The sequence below is a fragment of the Staurois parvus genome, unplaced genomic scaffold, assembly GCF_062004578.1.
Source record: "Staurois parvus isolate SC_StPar_1 unplaced genomic scaffold, SC_StPar_1.0 ptg001263l, whole genome shotgun sequence".
NCBI lineage: Eukaryota > Metazoa > Chordata > Amphibia > Anura > Ranidae > Staurois > Staurois parvus.
Genome location: NW_028319059.1, coordinates 3998496 through 4016841, shown reverse-complemented (window position 1 = coordinate 4016841; position 18346 = coordinate 3998496).

Below are 18346 nucleotides of genomic sequence, written 5' to 3'. Positions count from 1 at the left end.
GTAGAATGACACTGAAGTGTCATTTTTAATAACAGAAATGTAAACATCCTGTAACAATTCTACATGTTGTTATATCAGGATATACCAGGATTTATATTACTCTGTCAATTTGAGCTGGCATCCCAGTCCAGAGAGTAGATTCTGATCCTGGATGATGCCTGAGCAAAGATGGTGCTGTCCTGTAGAGAAAAGCAGATTAAAGCATTATCAAGGGGAGTACTGGGATCTCTCAGAGAGGTAATAATTACCTGGACACGTCACATTGACATTTTAGAGCATATATGTATTTAACATGAAAAACTATATCTGATCCACAGGTTGAACAAAGTGCCATTTTAAATACAAAAATATTAAATGAAAAAGAAATCTAATGATGGGTCCATAATAAAAAAAATAACCACTGGCTGTAGATAGTGCCATTTCAAATGAAACAAAATATATAAAATGAATACAATCTGATGATGGATCCTCTTTAGGAAATTCATCACTGGCCAGTCCCATTTTAAATAAAAATGATATAAAATGAGAAAAAAGAATCTGATGATGGGTCCACTTTAAGAAATTCATCACTGGTTGTAGAAAGTGCCATTTTAAATAAAACAAAACATATGAAATGAAAAAAAAAATCTGATGATGGGTTCACTTTAAGAAATTAATTCATTCAGAAATGTATCACTGGTTGTAGAAAGTGCTATTTTAAATACAAAAATGTAAAAAAAATATATATATTTCTGATGCTGTGTCCACATAAAACAAATTGATCACTGGTTGTAGAAAGTGCCATTTTAAATATAAAAATGATAAAAATGATATAAAATGAAAAAGAAATCTGATGATGGGTCCTCTTTATGAAATGCATTACTGGTTATAGGACTTGCCATTTTAAATAGAAGATATTTTTATTATTATTACACAGGATTTATATAGCGCCAACAGTTTGCTCAGTGCTTTACAATATAATGGGAGACAATACAGCAACAATACGGATCAATACAAAGGGTTAGGAGGTTGCAATCTAAGAGATAAAATGAAAAAAAAAAATCTGATGATTGGTCTTCTTGCCTCCCGGGCACTTTTCCCCAATTCCTTCCTAGGCCAATTTTCAGCTTTCAGATCTCTCGCACTTTGAATGACAGTTGCGCGGTCATGCAACACTGTGCATATGACATTTTTATAATTTTTCACACAAATAGAGCTTTCTTTTTTGTGGTATTTAATCACTATAAACAAAAAAAAGCGAAAATTTTGGGAAAAATGTTTTTCTTAGTTTCTATTGCAAACAGGTAATTTTTCTCACTGGTGTGCATTGATGAGGCTGCACTGATGGGCACTTATGGGCTGAACTGATGTGGTGGCACTGATGAGACGGCACTGGTGGGCATTGATGAGGAGGCACTGCTGATGCTGTACTGATATGCTGCACTGATAGACAGCAATTACGGGCACTAATAGGCAGCACTGAAAGGCACTAATAGGTAGCACTGAAGGACACTGACTGTCGTGCATTGACTGGCAGCACTGATGTGCACAGATTGGCAGCACTGATGGGCAGCACTATTGGGAACTGTTGGGCAGCACTGATGGGCACTGATGGGCAGTAGTGTTGGGCACTGATGGGCAGCACTGTTAGGCACTTTTGGGGCTGCACTGATAATCAGTGCAGATGTCTGCTTTGTCAGTTGTCAATTACCATCAGTACTTTCCTCATGCTGTGACAGTGAAGAAAGTACTGCTGATAACTGGCAAGCGTATTTACATGGTGATAAGCTGTGATTGGCCTGTTACCATGTCATGTGATCAGCTGTGACACAGCGATCACAGACAGCGCTGGGTGCGTGCTGTGCATTTTTTGCTATTCAGCACTGTGCTACTAACTGGCAATTGTGCCATCATGCATCATAGTACCCAAATGAAATTTATATACTTTTTTTCACACAAATAGAGCTTTCTTTTGAAGGAATGTGATCACCACGGGGTTTTTAATTTATTTTCATTATATTTATATGCAAATATAAAACATACTCATTAAAACTAAATTTCTTTGTAAATTTAGGCCAACATGTATTCTTCTATAAGACTTTAGTAAAAAAAAAAACAAAAAAAAACCAATAAGCGTATATTAATTGGTTTGTGAGAAAGTTATAGAATCTACAAACTATGGAATGTATACTGAAATTTATGTAGCTATGACACTATACTGGTGATAGTGTGGTGGGCAATCTGACACTAAATGATGCTGGGTGGGAGGGACACTAACTGACTAATTGACATTGACATTGCTAGTGACACTAATACAGTGATCAGTGATAATACTGTTCATAGTTACTGTATTAATGACACTGTCTAGGTGAGGGTGATCAAGAGGGCAATCAAGGGGTAAACTGTGTGCTTCACAAATGTAATGTGTGCTGCTTTTATTCACAGGATCTGGCTGTCTTTTCTGCCTGAACTCACAGTTGATATCAGGGAGAAGAAACAGCCAGATTGGTGTTCTGTGTGTTTGTAAACAAAAAAGTCTGTGCTGTGATTGGCCACAGCCAAAATCATGGGCTGCAACCTGCTACCAAACTTGCTCTATGTCCAATCACAGCACAGATCAGAAGGGGGTGCACACACACCTGAAAGCCAGAAAGTTCACTTCGATGTAAGGGTACGTTGTGGCGCCTGGGGATTCCCGTCCTCTAGTAGTCAATGTACTGTTAGCGGGTGACAAGTGGATAATAAAAGAAATGTACACATTTTGTAGGAATTCTAAATGTTATTATATCTGGATATCTAGAATTTACATGAACATGCTGGAAGTAGATGGTGACCCTGGATGATGCCTAAACAAAGATGGTGTTTTGCCTTCTGGCAAGAAGAGCAGATGAAGGTATTGTCAGGGGAGTCCTGTGATCTCCCCGAGAGGTAATAAATCCCTGGAAAGGTTATCCTGACACACGTATGCACCGAACATGAAAAAATATATCTGATGCTGGATCCACTTTAAGAGATTCATCAATGAATATAGAAAGTGGCATTATAGATAAAAATAAATAAATAAGTAAAATGTAAAAGTGACGATGGGTCCATTTTAAAAAATTTATGCTTCTGCGTATTTTTTTGTTTTTCCATTTGTTCTGTTTTCTATGTAATTGTATAAGCCTGGGTATGCTCAATGGGCTTTGTTTTGTTAATTTTGCTTTCAAAGAAAACTAAAAATGAACTAAAATAAAAAAAATAATAATTACTGGGTGTTGACATTTTAAATGAAAAATAAAAAAATAAAAAAAAATTGCTGATGGATCCACTTTAAGAAATGATCACTGGGTGAAAAAAGAAGCTGAAGTGTCGTGTTGTACAAATGTTGCAATTGTAGCAATTCTAAATGTTGTTATATCAGAATATATTAGGATTTACATCACTTTGTCATCTCCAGCATCTCAGTGCAGGAAGTAGATGCTGACCTTGGATTATGCCCTAACAAAGTTGGCGTCATCCTTCTGGAACGAAACGCAGATGAAGGCATTGTCAGGGGGATTACTGTGATCTTCATAAGGGGTAATAAATACTTGGAAGTGTCACACTGACAGGTATATGCACTTAAAAAAAAAAAACTAAATATATATATATATATATATATATATATATATATACATATCCACTTTAAAAGATGCATCACAGGCTGTAGAAAGTGGCATTTAAATAAAATAAAACATCAAATACATTGTAAAGGTGATAATGGATCCACTTTAAAAAAATCCATTACTGACTGTAGAAAGTGGCATTTAAATAAAAAATATATTTTTAAACAAATTGATGATGGATCCACTTTAAGAAATGTTTACTGGATGTAAAAAGAAGGATTTACATGAATGTAGCATCTTTGGGTCGGCATCTCATTCCAAGAAGTAGATCTCGGATTACGCCCTAACAAAGATGGCGCAGTTCTTCTGGAAGGAAAAGCAGATATAGGCATTGTCAGGGGAAGTGCTGTGATCTCCATGAGACATGACAAATACCTGGTATTACCGTGATGCACTTGACATGAAAAAATATTTCCTGGTGCCAACATGGCAGCATACATGTGAAATGCTGCCAAGGATCGGTGACTTGAAAGGAAAATTATGGCAAGTATTTGATACAATTTTCCATTTTTCTGGTGTCAACATAGCAGCATGCCACTTGTATACTGCCAGGGATTGGCACCAGGAAAGGAAAATTATGGTATTTGATACAATTTTCCATTTTTCTGGTGTCAACATAGCAGCATGCCACAGATATGCTGCCATAATTTGGCACCAGGAAAGGGAAATTATCGTAGGTATTTGATACAGTTTTCCATTTTTCTGGTGTCAACATAACAGCATGCCACATGTATGCTGCCAGGGATTGGCACCAGGAAAGGAAAATTATTGTAGGTATTTGATACAATTTTCCATTTTTCTGGTGTCAACATAGCAGCATGCCACAGATATGCTGCCATAATTTGGCACCAGGAAAGGGAAATTATCGTAGGTATTTGATACAATTTTCCATTTTTCTGGCATCAACATAGCAGCATGCCACATGTATACTGCCATGGATTGGCACCAGGAAAGGAAAATTATGGTAAGTATTTGATACAATTTTCCATTTTTCTGGTGTCAACATAGCAGCATGCCACATGTATGCTGCCAGGGACTGACACCAGGAAAGGAAAATTATTGTAGGTATTTGATACAATTTTCCATTTTTCTGGCATCAACATAGAAGTACGCCACATGTATGCTGCCAGGGATTGGCACCCGGAAAGGAAAATTGTGGTAAGTACTTGATACAATTTTCTATTTTTCTGGTGTCAGCATAGCAGCATGCTACAGATATGCTGCCATAATTTGGCACCAGGAAAGGGAAATTATCGTAGGTATTTGATACAATTTTCCATTTTTCTGGCGTCAACATAGCAGCATGCCACATGTATACTGCCAGGGATTGTCACCAGGAAAGGAAAATTATCGTAGGTATTTGATACAATTTTCCATTTTCTGGCGTCAACATAGCAGCATGCCACATACTGTATATGCTGCCATAATTTGGCACCAGGAAAGGAAAATTACCGTAGGTATTTGATACAATTTTCCATTTTTCTGGCGTCAACATAACAGCATGCCACATGTATGCTGCCATGGATTGGCACCAGGAAAGAAAAATTGTGGTAAGTATTTGTTACAATTTTCTATTTTTCTGGTGTCAACATAGCAGCATGCCACAGATATGCTGCCATAATTTGGCACCAGGAAAGGGAAATTATCGTAGGTATTTGATACAATTTTCCATTTTTCTGGCGTCAACATAGCAGCATGCCACATGTATACTGCCAAGGATTGTCACCAGGAAAGGAAAATTACTGTAGGTATTTGATACAATTTTCCATTTTTCTGGTGTCAACATAGCAGCATGCCACATGCATGCTGCCAGGGACTGACACCAGGAAAGGAAAATTATTGTAGGTATTTGATACAATTTTCCATTTTTCTGATGTCAACATAGCAGCATGCGACATATATGCTGCCATAATTTGGCACCAAGAAAGGGAAATTATTGTAAGTATTAGATGCAATTTTCCATTATCTGATGATGGATCCACTTTAAGAAATTCCTCACTGGCTGCATAAAGTTCCATTTAAATATAAATGTACACATTTTGCAGCATTTCTTATACTTTTTAATAAAACACGTATGTCCCTTTAACTATTTCTGCAAACTTTCCTTCTCCTTGACGTCGGCGGCCCTGGCTGTTGATGAAGCCATGATTGCAGGCGATGAGTTAATACAGGCTGTGTCTTGGCTCAGATGAAGCTCATAACGTATTGGTCCTGCGTTCACCTTGCCGCTTTCAGATATACCGAGCCCGGTCGGCGGCTTTGCATAGCGCAGACATAAATATATCCCCTCATTACTGAAAAGCACTACACGGCGGCCTCTCTTTTTTATTTATCTTCCTCTTTTCTTCTAATAAAGAATCTTGACACCTTGTATAAAACGCGGGCACTGTCTCTCCTGCTGCAGATCTATTTCACGGCAACAAGAGCCGGGCTGATTTTTATGTAAAAAAAATGTAATATGATGGCAGACAGGGCTGGCATTTTACACAGGAGGCTCCCGTACAATTGGCGAAATCACATTATTTTCTTGTTCTCTGGAGAAGGCGCTCCGTCTTGACAGAAAGATATAGAACTGTCTGATTCTTTGTGCTCTGTCAAGCAGGGAGAAAACTTACAGAGAACTCTGCTTCTCACATTGTAGTATGAGCTCTGCATTGGTAACTTTAAAGAGTAATTCTGATACTTTGTCTACATTGAAGAGAACCGGTCATGACCAGGCTTTGCCAAAATTTACTAAGTTGTAGGATCTTCCATCCATTAATGCCCACATGGAAGAAAATATATTTTAAAAATATTCTTCCCAAATATATTGACATATAGTTGAAATACTACAATATTAGCTGTATTTAATATTTTTCTCAAAATATATTTAAAAACAAAATATATATATATATGTATATATATATATATATATATATATATATATATATACTGCATGTTGAAATGCAATTTTTTTTATATATTACAAAATATATGAAAAATATTTTTTAAATATATTCTTCAGATTTTTTTTAACATATAAAAAAGTCATTTTAACATATATTTTTACATATATTTGTAAATGCATTCCAAAAATGTAGATTAACTGTATTTTTAAAGACATACAGAATATTTGAAAATGTATTTTTAAAAAATATTTTGCAAGAAAAATGCATTTGAACATACAGTACATATACTTATTGAAATATATTGAATACGGCCAAAATTTTAGTATTTCAAATATATTATTATTATTATTATACAGTATTTATATAGCGCCAAAGGGTATGCTCAGCGCTGTACAGTAGCAAGGGGGACAGAACATGAGACAAGACAGTAACAATACAATACACGAGGGGTTCGAGGGCCCTGCTCTTTCGAGCTTACAATCTAGGAGGGAGGGGAAGGTGGTACAGGAGGAAATGGCTGTGGGGGATGGAGTGGTGGGAGGAGTGGAGGAGGTTAGTTGTTAGGTGAGGTCGGGTGTTAGGTGAGGTTGGGGTAGGCTTCTCTGAAGAGGAGGGTTTTCAGGGTGCGCCAAAAGGTGAGGAGGGTAGGTGACAGTCTGATGGATTGGGGTAGGGAGTTCCAGAGGATGAGGGAAGTCCTAGAGAAGTCCTGCAATCTGGCATGGGAGGAGGAGACCAGGGAGCTAGAGAGTAGGAGGTCCTGTGAGGAGGGGAGGGCATGGGTAGGGTAGTATTTGGGTATCAGATCAGTTATGTAGTTTGGGGCGGCGTTGTGAATGGCTTTGTAGGTCAGAGTTAGCAGTTTGAATTTGATGCGTTGGGCAATCGGGAGCCAGTGAAGGGATTGGCAGAGGGGGGAGGCAGAAGTGGAGCGATTGGTGAGGTGGATGAGTCTAGCCGCTGAGTTTAGGATCGACTGGAGTGGGGATAGCGTTCGTTTGGGTAGGCTGGTGAGAAGGGAATTGCAATAGTCCAGGCGTGTCAATATATTTGGGAAGAATATTTTTTTAAATATATTTTTCTTCCATGTGGGTGACAACAATAAGCAAAAGGAGCCACCAACTCCAGAATCCATATCAACATCTTTATTGCTTACATGCTATTGAGATAACAAGAGCTTACGCGTTTCGGCAGCTAACCTTGATCACATCACTGTGTGATATTCATCCGGATTTTGGAGTTGCCGGCTATACCTTTTGCTTATTGTTGCATTTACTGGATGTGCCACAGCACCTGATCTTGGATTCCATCTCTGATTTAGAAGTGGTTCCCCCATTGTGAGTGCTGCACCTACTCTTGTTCTTCCTGAGTTGTAGGGTCAAATTATAGAAATGTCTCAACTTTCGCACAGGCAAATAATCCCCATAATGTGTCTAATTGGTTTATTTCCTATGAGCATCAGCTCCATCTAGTGGCCATAATGCAGTATTTTCCTGAAAAGTAGAAAAATATCTCAGTATGGCCATAAAGGTGGAGCTGATATTCATAACTAAAAAACCCCATACTAGACTAGTAATTCTCAAACTTTTTGAGTGCAGGGCACTGTGAATTCTTCCAAAACCTTCCATGTCCCAACAGTAAAATATAAAGCTTATACTCACACAATAAAACTATGGGAATGCAAAACATGTATTGCAGGAACCTTCCTGGCACCAGGGATGGACCTCGCAGAAGACAACCCCTTCACAGACCAAGGGGGGGTTGGTTGTGTGCTAAACACCCCACCACCAACCCCCCCCCTGGTCTGTGAAGGAGATGTATCCTGTCTGTCACCTTTGGGGTAAATCCTGAATGGAGGACAATTCCACATGGAAGTCTCGTGATGTGGCAAGTTGTGGCAGACTAGGCGGGGACTGAGGGCTGTCGGGTGCAGTAGGCGGGGCAGCCAGTGCCCGGTGTTATGGCGGCTTTGGTCACATTAAATAAATTCTCCAGTCGGAAAGTGATGCTGGGAGAAGAGGAATGGGCCCCCTCTGGTGGTTGGAGGATGGTGATGCAGGTTGTGCTGGCTCACTTGCTTGCCGCCCACCCCCTGCTGTGCGGCCCAGTTCCCAGCAGGCCACAGACTGGCATCGGTCTGTGGCCCAAGGTTTGGGGAACTTTAATGTACTAAACATGTACTGATATGCTGGAAGCCTCTAGATGGGACTGGGTGTCGCTGTGGGGGGGATGGGGAGAGTTGTGGAGTAGATTAGGGAACTCTGAAGCAGATGTGGTGGGCCCTGTAAGGGGGGCATTGGGGGACATTTTTAGAGGTTGGATGGCACTGCGAGATGTTGGGGGAAACTGTGGAGGCAGAGGACTTTCAGGGGGCCTGGGGGCACTGTGGGTCACTACAGGAGGTTGAGGGGCACTGTAGGAGGTTAGGGGATCTGCAGCTGGTTGGAGGCCTGGGAGAAAGGAGGCCGAGGCAGTGGCAGTGGGCCACAGCATGGTAGTTGAGAACCACTGTATTATTCACATTACTGGGGCTATTCACATGGCTGTGTGAATGTCTCAGCAATTTTGTTTTATATTTAGACCCCTAAAGTGTATGAAAGCCCCAACAATCATTGAACTTTTCCAATTTGCTCCCTTTTGATCTGTTAACTACACCATCGAAAGCCTATCTATTCGATAAACACAAACAATACCTATTGATCCTTCCAAACTTTCACAGCTGCCCTGTGCCCCATTCAGTCTTCCTGTGTTAATTCAGAAAACCTAATCAGCCCTCCTAGTTCTTATCTCTGACTACAGAACAATTACGCTTTATGTTGTGGAGATGAGGAGAGGGGAGAAGATTTAGTAGTAGTAAGATTTAACAAAAGACAAGGGCTGACACCATTTCTTGTAGTTTCAGTCCACAAGAAAAATTGTGTTGTCAACCCAAAACAGGAAATTGGGAACTGATATTTTTCTGTACCTGCAGGGTCTTTAAAGGGGTAACACATGGGCAAGTGCGCATGTATTGCAGAGATGTGCCTATATAGTATGCACATATTTTTCTCCTGACATACACTTTAGATTGTGACTCTTGTGCAGGATTACTTATTAAAGTTAAAAAGAGATAGGGGCGCCAGACTAAGTGCAATATACCGCACTTAGTCTGGCGCCCCTCTCTTTTTATCTTCCACTACAGAGTCCAGCTTAACTCTATAGGATGCTGCCTCATGCCGGTGCTGTCCAATAACTGACTACCTCCCTACCCCTAATGGGACTATAAGATTTTACCCCATCTCTCCAGCGCCAATAATGTGCCCCTTACTTATTAAAGTGCAAACTTATCCTTTATTAGCATTCAATTTTAATTCTAGGAATAAATCTAAATACACATATAAAATTCATATACTTTTTGTTTTCTTAATAAACTTTGTGGAAAAAAATAAAATCCATATACATGAGCCATTCTACCTGCCAAAAGATGCGCATTTCTGCCCATCCAGTTCTGAGATTTACACGGCCCAGCTAAGTAGCAGACACCACGCCTTGTTAAAAAATACAACGTTGTCCTCTCTCCACCCCAGCCTCCTTACTGCACAGTGAAGGAGCAGCAGGAGGTTGATGAGGTCATGTCTCTGCTCTTTTTCTTTTCTCCTCCTATCATCTTGTTACTTGCCAGCACATTTGCATGCAGCACATTTGATTTGTTCCCGGTCCTATTCCTCCCTTTCTCAGTGTGAATGCTGCTGTATCGGGAATTGCAAGAGGCTGATTTCAAATCAAATTCAGGTACTTCAAAAAGAAAAATTATACCCGCACTTACGTGCATACAAAATAAAATAAAAAAAAGAGCTGCAACCGTACTATGAGATATTTTATATCCGTAAAAGCAATATTATAATATACCTGTTGTGCTAATAACATAAATCTAACCAACCATTAAATAAATAATCAAATCATATAATGCAAAAAAAAGTCCTTTTCTTCAGTGTGTATAAAACAACAAGAAAATATCCATTTAATTAAAAAGTCAGTCCATATCAGGGGCGAACTGACCATTTGGAAACTCGGACACTGCCTGAGGGCCCAGGGTCAATAGGGGGCCCCATGAGATGCCCCTGGTACCTTTTTCATAGACTTTTTTGACTTTGGCCAAGGACACAGGGGCCCCATGATCCCTTATTGCCCGAGGGCCCCATAAGTTGTCAGTCCGCCCCTGGTCCATATAGCCTAAATCCACCACCATGATCATTCTCAAGAGATTCGTATGATTGCCACCACCACCAGGAAAAGATTACCAGCTAATATTGACCCTCTATGAAAAGAGAGGTCAAAAATCCCTTGTATTCAATATATCTAGATCACATTGCCATTCGCCACCTGCATCCAATTCAGCCCACCCAATACATGGGATCCAAAGAAGACACTGTTCCGTTTCACACTCACAAAGCCGCTCCAATTTTCTATAGACCAGGGGTCTCCAAACAGTCTAAACAAAGGGCCAGTTAACTGTCCTTCAGACTTTAGGAGGGCCGGACTGTAACCATTGGGAGTCAGAAAGGTCCCAACGTCAGTGGGAAAAAAATGCCCCCATCTTTGGTGTCGATGGAAATAACAGTGCCTATCATTTATGTCATTGGAAGGAATTGTGCCCCATCATTGGTGTCAGGTGGGGGGGGGATAATGGCCCATTGCTGGTGTTGTGAGAGAAATTGTTCCCCGCCATTGGGGATTCAGTCATTCATTGTTGGTATCAGGGGATGAAATAGCGCCCCAAGGGCAGGATAAAAGCAAGCAAAGGGCCCGCATCTGGCCCCAGGGCCGCAGTTTGGAGATCACTGATATAGACTCTCCAATGAAAAATAACATGCTCCAAATAGTGTAAAATCTTTAAAACCAGCTTTAATATACATATATTGCACCAATACAGTTGTCAGGAATGGACTCAGCACTGGTGGTGGGACTCGCCTGCCGTGTGGGCTGCAGTACCAGAGCTGACCAGCGGGTGCTCTCAGCAATGGACTCAGCACTGGTGGTGGGACTCACCTGCCGTGTGGGCTGCAGTACCAGAGCTGACCAGCGGGTGCTCTTAGCAGCCAGAAGCTCACAATCAGCCAAACCTGGGGCTGATTACAGAAAGGTGTATATAAGGCATGACCAGGCCTGTGCTCTGGGCCTTGGTGTATGTTTTCCCATGAGCCTCTGTACCTGTATCCTGTGTTCCTGCTTCGTTGCTGACCCGGCTTGATCCTGATCTCTGTTGACCGTCTCCTGTTCTGACTACTGGCTCATCCCTGACTATTCTTCTGCCTACTCCTATGCTGTTTGACCTCCTGTTGCTGTACCTTGGCTTGTGACCCGTTTACTCTTTGCCTGCTGCTCTGTACTGATCTGCCTCCACCGTTACCGACCCGGCTTGTCTGACCACGCTAACTACTCTGCCATCCATCCATCCTGCACAGATCCAGCCGTACCTGCACATACCTCTGGCGGATCCCTCTACCACTAGCAGGTGTACTCAGGGGCCGCGACCTGGTCTCAGTCCTGCGCCGAGTCCATCCCCACCATCAGGGGCTCTGGTGAAAAGGCAGACTGGGGCTTAGACTCCGCCCCCTGGGGAATCCTGCCCTGAGGACCGCTAGAGGTACAACCAGGCAGTCGTTACAGAACCCTACGGCCGGCCTGACCATTCCACCTCTCCAGCCCTGACTACGCCTGTGTTCCTGCACCTCCTAAGATTAGTGGAAGGTTAGTTTGTTCACTGTGCGTTTATATATATATATATATATATATATATATATATATATATATATATCTCTGGGTGGCTAATAATAACCTGTTTTGTATTGTACCTGAGACCTGCGTTTCCCTGTGTCAGTCCACACCTTTCTGGTCATTCCTTGATTCCTGACAACAGGAGTGTCAAACTGGCGGCCCTCCAGCTGTTGCGAAACTATAAGTCCTCTGCCTTTGGGAGTCATGCTTGCAACTGTCAGCCTTGCAATGCCTCATGGGACTTGTAGTTTGGCAACAGCTGGAGGTCCACCACTTTGACACCCGTACACTAACATATAGATGTACAAAATTGTGCATTACATAAAATGATCTGGCTGGCAAACAGGGCTGAAACTGCATCATTTCCGGGTACGTGATGACGTCAGCATAAGGCTCCGTCCGATGCGTTTCGTCATAAATTACTTTTTTTTTCCATTGAATGATTTGATTAGACATTTAATGGTTGGGTAGATGTATGCTATCAGTGCAACGGGTATATTTTAAAATTCAGGTTCATAAGTCGGGTGATCACTTAAAAAAAGCGTAAAAGAAGAAAATTATACTTTTTTTTATTTCTATACACTAATGTTTTGCCTTTCATTTATATTTTAAACTAAATGGGTTGTTGTACAAGGTGAGGGTTTTCATACATTTTAAAGTATATGTGAATCCTCACCTTGTAAAACAACACGTGGGGAATGCAGATATAAGCTTTAACCACTTGCCGTCCACCTGCTGTTTATAAACGGCAGGACTGTGGCACTCCAAGGGCGGGTTGCCGTTCATAAACGGCAACCGCATTTTCTAGCTGTGGGCGCTCCTCTGGACACAGTGGAACACCGATCGTCGGACGGGACCTCTGTGTGAGGTCCCGATCATGTGATCACTTATTAGCCAATCAGTGATCACATGCAGAGTAGTAAGCAAGATGTCACTTCTGACATCATTGCTTACCACGTGTGAAATGATCACGGAGGTCACATGGTATAAGGCTATTCACAACAGCCTTGTACCATGTGACAAGCTGTGACCAATCACAGCTCACACAGTAGTTCTCAATGGCTGCAAGAATGCAGCCAGAGAGAAGGAGAAATGATTGCTTTTACAGTCTTTATGGGTGTGAAAGCAATCAGTGTAAAAAAAAAAAAAAATCTTCATCACCCCCCACAAGTAGTACAGTGTCACCATGGTGACACTGCACTGCTAGGGTGACAGTATGTAAAAAAAAAAAAAAAAAGCATAAATAATAATATAAAACAATAAAAAAAGGTAAAAAAAATGTTTAAAAAATTATAATTTTTGGTTATAAACTAATTCAGGTTATTTTTTTTACTAAAAAGATAACGGAATAAATTTTGGCCAAGATTTATGATGAAATACTATTTATTTGCAAAATTTTATAAGAAAAACACTTTTTTTCAAAATGTTTGGACTTTTTCATTTACATAGCAAAAAAAATAAAAATCCCAGCGGTGAATAAGTACCACCAAAATAAAGCTTTATCTATCTCAAAAAAATGCTAAAAAATTAATATGGGTACAGTGTTGCATGACCGTGCAATTGTCATTCAACGTGTGATAGTGCTGAAAGCTGAAAATTGGCCTGGACAGGAAGGGGATGAAAGTGTCTGGACTTAAATTGGTTAAGCAGATCATGAACCAGTAAACTTTCGGTACTTGTCTGTTAATTCACCGGATTTATATATATATATATATATATATATATATATATATATATATTTCTTTTTTTAGATATTTAAATAAAACAAATAAAAAATATATACATATATATTTATATATATATATATATATATATATATATATATATATATATATTTTAGATATTTAAATAAAGCAAATAAAAAAAAATATATATATATATATAAATCCGGTGAATTAACAGACAAGTACCAAACTTTCTTCCTTGGAGATTCCGCCACCAACAGCACTTCCTGTCACAGGCTGACAACACTAAACTGCTACCTTGCAATTAGCAGCAACATTGTCAGCCTACCAGTTGGTCATTGGGCTGCCTGTCAGGTCTATCAGATAACAAGCAGCTCAAAGGCCAACTGAAGATGTTCACATGAATGCTGACAGTGCTGGAGGTAACAAAGGACAGCGATGAAAACAAGTATTTTATTCCCGAAGAAATGGTAACGGTTTATAATACAAAGTGATTTAGCAAAGTAAATGTCATGCAAATAATTCTGACAATTAAAGGGTACTTTAACCTTCTACTGGGAAAAGGGTATCGGGTGCATGCTTCAAACTGGAAGGTCCATAGTCGTCACTAGGAGTTGACTAATTTGATTTGCTTGGCAGAGCGAGCGCTGGGCGCCAGTCACCGGTGAAGCGGATGTTCCATTACTCGCTCATTATATTTTTTATTAGTTGTGGACACACTGAACTTCCGTCATGCATCTCCTTAAATTCCAGTCCTACTCATAACAATGTCAAGATGTTCGTCTCCTTTGTCTGCCCGCTTGTAGCTTCCAAGACTGGAAAATAAACCACCACGGTCTGTTTCAAAACAAGGCTTGAATTCCATTTTATGTGCATAAAAATGGACACACAAAGCTAGATGTAAACCCTAACTGGATGGCATTTAGTTTCCTAGAGCGCTGCGCTTCATAAACAATTGCCCTTTATAAAATAAAATGGTTATATTTTCTCCTTCTTTTTCCTATCTTGGTGCTTCTGGTCGCCGCAACCTTTTTTTTAGCCATTTACTAGGTACTTATGAATTGACATATCTCCCTAGATCCAGTCTGCCTGGGCAGTATGGTCCCCTGCTGACTTGTCTCCATCCACAGGCAGCTTAACTCCTCTTAAGACACAAGGCACAATGTTATTCCAGCTAATTTCAGTACACAGGATGTTTCTCCAGTCTTTAAAAGTTTAAGAAGACAGTGATCTTTCTAAGCTCTGTTTCAGCAAATAACTAATGATTACTGAGGGAATATGGAAGAAACAGGGAAGAATTAGCTAGGACTGCACTAATTAGCATTAAACTGGGGGGTGGACAAAAGGGAGAAACCAAAGTCACATAGTAAAGAAGTTGTAGACTACACTAGATGGCAGCATACTACTGATCAATTATAAGCTGATACAGCTCAATACAACACATAAAAAGTACATGTAAGTGGGGCAGAGCAACCTGGTTCAGCATCAGTTGTACATCGCCGCTCTAGACTGGCTTCCTGATATCGATAATGTAGCACCCTCCTAGTCAGAGCAGATTTAGTTTGGCTTCTCTGTAGTCAGTGCAGCAGGGGCTGATTGCTCTTGCCTGCTCAGTATCTCAGACTGCTGCTCTGATTTCTTCCCCCTGTATTCTAGAGGATTCTAGAAATCTAGGAGGAAGAATAGAGGAGGCAGCCTGAATATTTATGGAGATCCAGCCAATCCATGGGGAGATGTACCCAGTAGGTGGTTGGAGGGCCCATAAATAATCTGTGGCCCGGGCCAGGGGTTGTTGGAGCCTAGGTCCAGTCCTGCCAGAGAAGACCCCTGTTTAGGGGCTCTGCCCCGAGGCAGGTCACTAGAGGTGCCATTCAGGAGTCATCGAGATCCCAGCTGGAGCTTTAGCTGGGGGAGCCTATTTTCAAAGTTTGGTCCTGGAGTCTTTTGGGTCTTGAGAGCTCAGTGAAGAGTACCAGGAGAGAGTTGGGGGGAAGAGTGTCCTCCTATGGTAGTGTGAGTCTGTGTCTCGGCCCTGCGGATATCGGAAGGAGGCAACCAATGATCCTACGGAATTGTGAGTAGATGACCTAATTGCTGGGTGTTAGTGACTGTGTGCAGCTCTCAATTCTTTGGAAGATGTCATAGTTACTGGTCAGCAGTAGAGAATTTGTGGGACTTTTAGTACAGATCAGTGGTAAAGAGAACCATCCTCAAACAATTCAGTTCAGTAGTTTTGGGGTGTCCCATGCTCCCTTTACCCCATCCAAGTTCAATTTTACAATAAAGCATTAAAAAGACACCCTTAGACTGTTCTATTAGAGCCAGTGGCAGGGGCGGACTGACCATTTGGAATCTCGGGCACTGCCTGAGGTCCCGGGGTCAGTAGGGGGCCCCATAAGATGCCCCTGGTACCTTTTTCATAGGCTTTTTTGAGTTTGGGCAAGGACACAGGGGCCCCATGATCCCCTATTGCCCGGGGGCCCCATGAGTTCTCAGTCCGCCCCTGGCCAGTGGAAAAGTGAAAAAATGCTGTGTGCTTGTCTGCCTGTGCACAAATCTTGGGGGAAAGCATCAGTTTCAGCATCAGCATCAGTTAAATACAACAATGGATCAAACCTGTGCAATATGCACTGGAACAACTGCTTATAGCCTTCATCTGAGCATATGTGACACGGTGACAATGGAGGAGCACCACTGGGAGACAATTGTCATCCAATAACAGTACGTGCCTTAACACCAGGATCACCAGGTATTTTTTTCTATGAAATCTGCAGATTTAAACATTTTGAAATCAAGTTTTAGAAATGACTTTAACATATTAAAGCTTGATCTAAAACAATCTGCTCCTTGAAGATGTCAACATTCTATCCTGAATTAGTCAGCCATGCAGCTTGGCCAAGGGATGCTATCTTCAAACTAGGAGAAGTGGCATTTACATGCAACCAAATCTCCGTTTTGTGGTAAAAACTGTTTGCCCATGTATCTGCCAGGAAGGACTTAAAATGTATCTAAGGCTAAAACTTTTTTTTTTGGTTTTGGACAGGGAAGGAAAGGATTAGATTGGCCATTCTCAACCTTTTTACCTTGGAGGAACCCCTGAAATAAGTTCCAGGTTTCAGGCAATCCCAGCTAAAAATGTCATTAGCATCATCAGTAAGTTGTATATATAATAATAAAGAGTCTGATATACCTTAAGTATTTGACACCCAAGAATAAACAACATTATTTGCAGTAAAATAAAATATTAAAGTAAAAGAAGCAGAAAATAAATGTGCCCACTTACAGCACTGGTCAGTGGAGAAGTAGTACCCTCTCATTTTTGGTAGTGAGTGGGAGGAAAGTGGGAGGAATGTCCATTACTTTGGTAGTCAGAGGTAAGAATGACCCCACCCCCCCCCCCCCCCCCCCCATCCACACACACACACACCTCTCCTTACAAACAGCTAAAAAGTTCAATGGTGTCATTGGTTACTTATCTCAGAGATAAGAGGAGAGCTCCACTGGACTCATTCCAAAGACTTTGCAAAGATACGCTGGCTTCAGAACCATGAAGGAACCATCAGGCCTGGAGGTCAGGCAGTCACAGCTCCAGGAAACTCTAACAATCTATGGAGGAACCCTGGCAGAAAAATGGTAGATTAGACTCTTATCTCTTTTTGAGATTCACCTCCTCTATGTTACTTTTGTCATTGGAGTAGAAAGTGATAGTAAATCCCAAATGTGTTTCAGCAGGAGGTCAAAATAAGTCTTCCAATAGGAACACATGTCTTGGTGACAGCCATTTAGTGGAGGTTTTACTCCAACTTTGGGGAGATGTTCTCTCAATTCCTGTTGTGTCTCTGGCACAGTAAGTGAATGGAAATCTCCCCAATGTGACACAGACAGCATAACAATATATTCTAACCATTGCCTGCTATATACAAATCTAAAAAACAAATATTGGCTTTAGAATGGGTATACTTTAAAGTTCTCAATGTCTTGGGCACCATCTACTTGTTTCATGAACTTTTATTGGAGGTTGTGCCCCCTCTCCTACAATGTGGCCAAAAATATTGTTGTTTTCTGGTTTTCACTTGGTCTGGGCTTAAGTTACTTGGCTAAACTCATGATAAATCTGGTGCAGCTCTGCATAGAAACCAATCAGCTTCTTTCCAATCAGTTTATTGTCAAAGCTTAACCTCCCTGGTGGTATGATTATTTCAGATTTTTGGTGCTGAAAGCGGTACCATTATTTTGCATGGAAATATGTAGTTTTTTTATTGTACGCCTGTAATTTTTAGGAATAACTCACTGAAATCTGTCCGAACAAGAGTCTAGTAAACATCCCGGGTAGGATAAAATTTGAAACACGAAATCATAAATTATAATTTAATAAATAATCATAAAAAAT